Source organism: Tiliqua scincoides, chromosome 1, assembly GCF_035046505.1.
Source record: "Tiliqua scincoides isolate rTilSci1 chromosome 1, rTilSci1.hap2, whole genome shotgun sequence".
In the NCBI taxonomy this organism is placed as follows: Eukaryota; Metazoa; Chordata; class Lepidosauria; order Squamata; family Scincidae; genus Tiliqua; species Tiliqua scincoides.
In genome coordinates this window covers 291,438,033-291,446,944 of record NC_089821.1, presented here as the reverse complement: position 1 = coordinate 291,446,944, position 8,912 = coordinate 291,438,033, and the positions used below count along the sequence as shown (strand labels likewise).

Genomic DNA, 8,912 nt, shown 5'->3' with positions numbered 1-8,912 from the left:
CCTTCCTTCTTTGCCTCTTAGCCTCAGACTGTTGGCCAAGTGTCTCTTCAAACTGGGAAAGGCCATGCTGCACAGCCTGCCTCCAAACGGGCCACTCAGAGTCCAGGGTTTCCCACTTGTTGAGGTCCACTCCTAAGGCCTTCAGATCCCTCTTGCAGATGTCCTTGTATCGCAGCTGTGGTCTACCTGTAGGGCGCTTTCCTTGCACGAGTTCTCCATAGAGGAGATCCTTTGGGATCCGCCCATCATCCATTCTCATGACATGACCGAGCCAACGCAGGTGTCTCTGTTTCAGCAGTGCATACATGCTAGGGATTCCAGCTTGTTCCAGGACTGTGTTGTTAGGAACTTTGTCCTGCCAGGTGATGCCGAGAATGCGTCGGAGGCAGCGCATATGGAAAGCATTCAGTTTCCTCTCCTGTTGTGAGCGGAGAGTCCATGACTCGCTGCAGTACAGAAGTGTACTCAGGACGCAAGCTCTGTAGACCTGGATCTTGGTATGTTCTGTCAGCTTCTTGTTGAACCAGACTCTCTTTGGAAAACGTGGTAGCTACTTTACCGATGCGTTTGTTTAGCTCGGTATCGAGAGAAAGAGTGTCGGAGATCGTTGAGCCAAGGTACACAAAGTCATGGACAACCTGCAGTTCATGCTCAGAGATTGTAATGCAGGGAGGTGAGTCCACATCCTGAACCATGACCTGTGTTTTCTTTAAGCTGATTGTCAGTCCAAAATCTTGGCAGGCCTTGCTAAAACGATCCATGAGCTGCTGGAGATCTTTGGCAGTGTGGGTAGTGACAGCTGCATCGTCAGCAAAGAGGAAGTCATGCAGACATTTCAGCTGGACTTTGGAATTTGCTCTCAGTCTGGAGAGGTTGAAGAGCTTTCCTTCTGATCTGGTCCGGAGATAGATGCCTTCTGTTGCAGTTCCAAAGGCATGCTTCAGCAAGACAGCGAAGAAAATCCCAAACAAGGTTGGTGCAAGAACACAGTCCTGCTTCACGCCACTTCGGATGTCAAAGGGTTCTGATGTGGAGCCATCGAAGAAAACAGTGCCCTTCATGTCCTTGTGAAAGGATCTGATGATGCTGAGGAGCCTGGGTGGACATCCGATCTTGGGGAGAATCTTGAAGAGGCCGTCCCTGCTGACCAGGTCGAAAGCCTTCATGAGATCTATGAAGGCTATAAAGAGTGGCTGTCGTTCCCTGCATTTCTCCTGCAGTTGTCTAAGGGAGAATACCATATCAGTGGTGGACCTGTTGGCTCGGAATCCGCACTGCAATTCTGGATTGTACCTGGCTCTGCAAGTACCTGGAGCCTCTTTAGTGCAACTCAGGGAAACAACTTTCCTACAACGCTAAGGAGAGAGATGCCACGGTAGTTGTTGCAGTCACCCCTGTCACCTTTGTTCTTGTACAGCGTGATGATGTTTGCATCCCTCATGTCTTGAGGTACTACACCTTCTCTCCAGCAAAGACAGAGGATTTCATGCAGCTCAGTGACAATGATCTCTTTGCAGCACTTTAGGACTTCAGCAGGGATGCTGTCTTTTCCTGGTGCCTTGCCAAAGGCAAGGGAGTCCAGGGCCACGTGAAGTTCTTCTAGGGTTGGTTCACTGTCAAGCTCCTCCAACACAGGCAGGCACTCAATGTTGTTCAGCGCTTCTTTGGTGACTACATTTTCTCTGGAATATAGCTCAGAGTAGTGCTGCACCCAGCATTCCATCTGCTGCGCCCGATCCAGGATGACCTCGCCTGCTGCAGACTTCAGAGGGGCAATTTTCTTCTGTGTTGGACCTAGGGCCTGCTTGATACCATCATACATCCCCTTGATGTTGCCGGTGTCAGCTGCTATCTGTATCTGGGAACAGAGCTGGAGCCAGTATTCGTTAGCACATCTCCTGGCAGCCTGCTGGACTTTGCTGCGAGCAGCTCGGAGGACCTGCAGGTTGCGCTCACTAGGACAGGCTTTGTATGCTGCTTGAGCTCTCCTCTTTTCCTCAATGACTGGTGTCAACTCCTCAGAGTGGGCTTCAAACCAGTCTGCCATCTTGTTGGTCTTCTTGCCGAATATGGACAAGGCGGTGTTGTAAACGGTATTCTTGAAATGTTCCCATCTGTTGGATGCATTTGCGTCGGCCGGGCCTGGAAGAGATTCCTCAAGCACTTGTGCAAATTCCTCCACTTTTCTCTGATCCCAGATCTTGCTGGTATCAATGCGGGGTCTTCCTTTTTCGTGTGATACAGTCGCTTTGCTTGCAGTTTCACTCTGCTGCACACCAAGGAGTGGTCAGTGTCGCAGGCAGCACCGTGATAACTGTGTGTGATCTTGATGCTGGGAAGGCTGGAGCGTCTGGAGAGAATCAGGTTGAGCTGGTGCCAGTGCTTAGATCTTGGGTGTCTCCAAGAGACTCTATGTTGGGGCTTCGTGTTGAAGAACGTGTTGCTGACACAGAGACCGTGATGACAGCAAAACTCTAGCAGGCGTTGGCCATTTTCGTTCATCTTCCCAGTACCGAACTGACCTAAGCAAGTGGGCCACGAACTGTTATCAGCACCAACTCTAGCATTGAAATCGGCGAGGATGAACAATAGCTCTTTTACAGGGATCTTCTTGGTAGTGGTGGCAAGGTCATCATAGAATTTGTCTTTGGCTTCTGCTGGAGACGACAGAGTCGGTGCATAAGCACTGATGAGTGTGACAGGTCCTGCTGATGACTGGAGCTGCAGGGACAAAATTCTTTCACTTCCCACAGTAGGTGGGATGATGGATTCCAGCAGGGTATTTCTGACTGCAAAGCCAACGCCATGTTCCCTGGTTTCGTTTGGTGGTTTTCCCTGCCAGAAAAATGAGAAATTTCTCTCCTTGACAGATCTGGAATCTGGCAGCCTTGTCTCTTGAAGGGCGACGATGTCCATCTGCAGTCTGCTCAGCTCCATGTCAATGACAGCTGTTTTGCGTGCTTCATCTATTTCTTGCAGGTAATCAGAGAAGCCAGGTGTCATTGTCCTTATGTTCCAGGTGCCCAATTTTAGGGCAGGAGTTTTCTGTTTTCTGTTGCATGGTGCAGAGTTGTTGATCCGCTTGTCGGTTTTCACCCTAAACCCCACGCACCCCATGAGGTTAACGGACCATGGCGAGGCAACACCTTACTGGCTAGGGACTGCCCAGCTTAAGGTGGGTGGTAGCTGCCCAATGAGATGCAATGATCTCTCCCACTATCGGAAGCAGCCCCTGGCGTCACACTCTATGCCAATCGAGCAAAGATTTATAACCGGTAAACTGCTGCTTCCCATGTTGTGCCGACGCCATATGGCAAAGTTGGAGTGTCCTCTCCAGTGCGCGAAGCATAAGAACATAAGAACATAAGAACAGCCCCACTGGATCAGGCCATAGGCCCATCTAGTCCAGCTTCCTGTATCTCACAGCGGCCCACCAAATGCCCCAGGGAGCACACCAGATAACAAGAGACCTCATCCTGGTGCTCTCCCCTACATCTGGCATTCTGACTTAACCCATTCCTAAAATCAGGAGGTTGCGCATACACATCATGGCTTGTACCCCATAATGGATTTTTCCTCCAGAAACTCGTCCAGTCTGGGTAAAGCCTGGGTAAAGCCTGGGAAGCCTGGGTAAAGAACGTATGGAGGATAGGCTGTTACCCATGCAGCAAATCCCCCCTCTCCACGTCACTGAAATGGTCCAATGGAAAGGCAGAAGCCAATACGGTTGGTTCCAGCAGCGTCGCAGGAGTTGCCAGAGCATGACTGTGTTCAGCCATGAACCGCCTCAGGGACTCCGGCTCCTGATTTTGCCTCGAGGTTGACTCCTGAAGCCTTTTCCATAACTGGATGTAGCCACAAGGCAGTGGAGGTTTGGGATCAGAGTTTTCCTTCTCTCAGATGAGCTGCCTTCCCAGGCTGATGAGTTCCATCTACCCGGTGGCTGTTTAGTCGCCTCTTACGGCACGTACAGCCAAACCGAGGGCGTGCTCTTATCCCCGGCCCCTGGGGGATGATGCAGGAGTGGAGGGGCAGAAAGGAAGATTGTGGAAGCAGGGATGGGGCTAATGGAGGATTGCAGAGAGAGGGAGCAGGGATGGGGCTAATGGACAATAATAATAATAATAATAATAATAATAATAATAATAATAATAATAATACAGGTATTTCTATACCGCCTTTCTTGGTCTTTATTCAAGACTTTATTCAAGGCGGTTTACATAGGCGGGCTATTTAAATCCCCGCAGGGATTTTTACAATTGAAAGAAGGTTCTATCTTTCAAGAACCACAACATTCAGATGTTTCTTTCTGATCTGGTTTCACATTCTGGCCTCCATCCTCCCATGCTCAGAGCAGATGGAATAGCTTGGCTCGACTTGTCAGCTGCTTCAAGGTCGCACGGTGCCGGTGGCCTCGAACTGGCGACCTTGTGGATGTTATCTTCAGGCAAATGGAAGCTCTACCCTCTAGACCAGACCTCCTGCCCTATGGTATAAGCCTACAGCACCCAGTATTCCCAGGTGGTCTCCCATCCAAGTACTAACCAGGCCTGACCCTGCTTAGCTTCTGAGATCAGACAAGATCAGGCATGTGCAGGGTACTCCAAAGGAAGTCCCACCAATTTCAATGGGACTTATTCCCAGGTAAGTTCCTATTAGATTGCAACCTTAAGCCATTTCTGCCCAGCGTTGCTTATACGCAACAGAGATCAAATGTGTACACCTGTGGGCTGGGCAGAAATGGGTCAGTCGTGGTTACCTGTAACTAGATTGCATTTAGAGCTAGTAGTAGGTGCTGGAAGTCAAATGAAGGTCACTTTGCTTTTATATTTAGGGAAACAATGTAAAGGTAAAAGAAATTCCAAGTGTGCAAAATGTGTGTGGTGGTGGGGGAAAGGGGCGAAACTACATTTTTCTCCCTGTTGCTGACATTTTGCCATGAGTTGCTATATAATGTTTACATTACATAATGAATTGATCAATTAATATATGGAAGCATACAATAAATTGTGGGAGATGTAATGGCCAGGAAAATATTTGTTCCTGAAGTGTAGATGCACACAAAGCTTTACTTTGATGGATCTATGGCTTGTCTACAGGTTGGATTTGTTCTTGATTTTAAATTGCTGTTTATTTTAACTTTAGTGCTGTTTAGATATTTGGTTACCAAATGGAATAATATTTGATGAGGAAATTAATGTTATGATAATGGTCTTTGCAGAAATTGAATTGAACTGAATGACTGGAGCCTTTAAGGTCTTCTCCACTGTTATCCTAGCATCAACCGCAAAACAAAGACGCTGCAAATACATTTTTAAAAATGAGATTGTTCGTTTTCTGCTTAGAGAGACTGAGAATGAGTGAGACCAAATAGGGAATTTGGCAGGTGTCACCTGGAGAGGGAAATATATAATGCTTCCTCTGCCCACAGGTCTGAGGTTTGGAGATCTCCATGGGTGGTTCAGGCTCAGCACATCTGTACCATTCTAGTCCATGGAGACCATCATCTCAGAAGTTTACATTACCAATAACTTGTTTCTTAGTTACAAAATAGTTCTCCGGCACTCTATATTTCGTTTCATTAGCGGTAGTGTTTTGAGAAGGCGAAAGAGAAAATGAATGTGTCCTGACAACAGCAAGGAAGTGAGGTTATGCATGTCTGCTCCTATGTAAGCCTCACTGGCTTCAATGGAAGTTAGATCAATAAACCTAAACACCATGTGCTCAACACACCAACAAACACTATGTGCAAAAATTGAAGCAGCAGATTGGCACCATTGGATGGTTCCTGAGAGCCCCAAGTTCCAAGAGGGCTATGCCCTGATTCCTGAAATTCCCACAACCTACAGTGCCTTCACATGGTAATGGTGTAGCTGAGAGACTCACAGCCCAATCCTATTGGGCTTGAATGCTGTTGGAACAAGCATTCCACCAGTGGCCACTGCCTTATGGTAGTCACAAAATGGCCTCCCACCACACGTGGAGGCACACACTGCCAGTGTGCCACTAGGGAGGCCACAGCGGCTCTGTCAGGACCTACTGACCCAGATAAATCACGGACTAAATCACAAGGGAGGCAGGATGGGTGGGGAACAGCAGAACCCTGTGGCAAAGGAGATAGGGGGAGGGAGGATTGGATTCAGGAAGGGGGCAGGTTCAGTGGCAGCAGCTTGTGCTGAATCTTAACCCCCACATTCACCATTGTGAAAGCAATAGATATAGGGATCAGGACTTTCTAGTCAGGGGCAACCAGGTTATAGAAATCAAATCTTATGGGATATCCTCTCTCTCTCTGTCTCTGTCTCTGTCTCTCTCTAGATGTTAAAACCATTTAATTTAATTCAGTAGTGCAACTCCAAATATGGGTGCATGCAGTGGCGTCACTAGGATTTGTGTCATCCAGTGCGGGAGGCCTGCGCATCACCCCATGCAGTGGGAGGGGTAATGCCCCAGGTGGTGGGTGTGGTGATGTACCATCATCCTGCCCTCACTGGTTTTTTGGCTGTACCTTTTGTTAGAACACAGATATTTCAATGTGGTTTGTTCCATTGCATTCCGCATGAAATTACGCATTGATTGATACTGTATATAACATGATGGTATTATTCCTCCAAATTCTGATTTTAGTGATTTTGAAACTTGTAGAGTCTCTCTCTCTCACACACACACCCCATGTCAACTTACTAACAACTTATTGCAGCAGTTCTCAAACTTTTAGCACTGGGACCCACTTTTTAGAATGACAATCTGTCCAAGACCCATTGGAAGCGATGTCATGGCCAGAAGTGACATCATCAAGCAATTAACATAAATAATTATAAATAATTAAAGTAAAGTAAAATAATTAAATAAGAGGGAGCCAGTCCTGTTCCACCAAGTGAATCTACTCTGAAGTAAGTCCTATTGTGGTCAATGGGGCTTATTCTCAGGAAAGTGTGGGTAGGATTGCAGCCTATGAGCCCAATCCTATGCATGTCTCCTCTGAAGTAAGTCCCATAGTGGTCAATGGAGCTTACTCTGCAGTCTGCCTGCAATAACAAGCCCCCCAAAAGATTGAGATTTCCAGCTCTCCCCAGTGCCCAGTTTAAAATTCTTCTATTTCAGGCACTTTCAGATAAAGACCCACCTGAGTCTGCAAGTGCAAAATAGAAAACTTCCCCTTACTAGTTGAAGCCTCTTTTTTTGTCCTTTTTAGTGGGGGGGGGGGAGGCTGCCTTCTGGAGCATTTGCTGCACTCCAGCTCCATCGGATCAGGACCCTTCTGGTGTCCTCACATTCCCCTTTGCCTGACCTGACCACCAGCCAAGACATGTCTGCCTACTCGCAAGTAAATGCAACTGTGAGGCTGCTTTGCTTTCCACAAGGCTCCATAGACTGGGAGGGAGGAGCCTCCTTCTCCGGTATTTTTGGGGGCTGCACTCATTGGATAAGGACCATTCTGACATCTTTGGAGCCTCTTAGCCTGCCTCAACTAAGGCAAGTCTGCCTACTCGCGATTAAATGTGGCCACCTGGCTTTGTTTTGGGCTCAGACTTGCAGCTGGGAGGGGGGAGCTTCTCGGGTGTTTTTGGGGGGCTGCATTCATTGGATTGGGACCATTCTGGTGTTGTTGGATTCCTCTCAGCCTGCCCTTTCCAACAGACTATGGTAAGTACACCCACTCACGAGTAAATGCACGATACGGCTCACTTTCCGTAGGGCTCCATGCATTTTTTCTTTCCAGTTTTTTGACCATAACGTTTGAAGGAAAGGTGCGATTTCAATTCTGTTTTTTGCACTGCACTCTGTTGGCCATTCTCCATCCAGTGTTTTATGGCATGATGTGATCACTCCTAACCCCGCAATGTTAGTGCATCCTCCCCCCAGGGTGCGTCACCCCCTTGGCACGTCACCTGGTGTGGCCCGCACCCCCCGCGCCCCCTAGCGACACCAGTGGGTGCATGTGTATTTATTCTGCTGCTTACAATTATGCTTTCATTGTTTTATTACACTTAGATAATGTATTAGAATTGAATCAATTCAATTTGATTATTAAGCATTTTTTCTCTTTTTGAAGCATTGTGGGCTGCCTCGAGGGCTGCTTTGTGAGGCAACAGGCAGGTCATAAATCCCCAGATACATAGATAAGAGCTAGAAGAGCATGCTCATTCCCTCTGATTTGACCCACAGAGCGTCATTTAACTACAGGGGCTCCTGGGTTCCAGATATGTGTTCCCGCAGCAACTTGAGCAAAGACACTCCTTTGGGGCTGGAGAGTCCACTCACTGCTACCTCTGCCCACCTTCTCTTCTCCCCGCCCCAACATTAGGTGAAGGGCTTCAGGACTGGGTCAAATTCGACCCTGCTTAAGCAGCCAGGTCCTGCTTGCTATCTTTTTGGAAGAGTTTTGGATAGTCCAAGGACCCCTGTCCAAAAGCTCACAACACCTCTAATAAGAATGTCTGACATTGTCACAGTGGCCTCATACCAACGCAGCTTATGTCACAGGATGTCCCAGACTGGTGTGCAGAATTCAGGAGTTGCTCGTTTTACATGGCTCTTAAGACAAACCTATATTCTACAGATTCCAAGCACTGAGACTTCATTAGTACCGAAGTAGGAAAAGAATAGTAATAAAATGTTTAAGAGATGCTGTCGTTCCTGAGTTATGGGCACTATATTTTGCTTTGCTTTGATGAAAACTATTACTCCTCTATCTGGCTCCTGCATCAACATTAGATAGGGTTAATCGATGCATGCATATTTATGGGGTCTCTGGAACATCGCAATGAGGGAGTGATTCAGTGTCTTATTGTGCAAACATTGGGAAGCCCTTATCAGGAGGATCGAGAAGTGGTAACCCCCTGTTGCTGTGTTTACTGGTGTGGCACCTTATAAACATGACAATTGGGGTTGTTATAGCGCAGGCATGT

The 8,912-nt window shown here is 47.6% G+C and overlaps 1 pseudogene; it reads right to left on the bottom strand.

Moving 5' to 3' along the window:
* Positions 1-4,496: 4,496 nt before the first annotated feature.
* Positions 4,497-4,611, bottom strand: LOC136637777 (5S ribosomal RNA; annotated as a pseudogene).
* Positions 4,612-8,912: the final 4,301 nt, after the last annotated feature.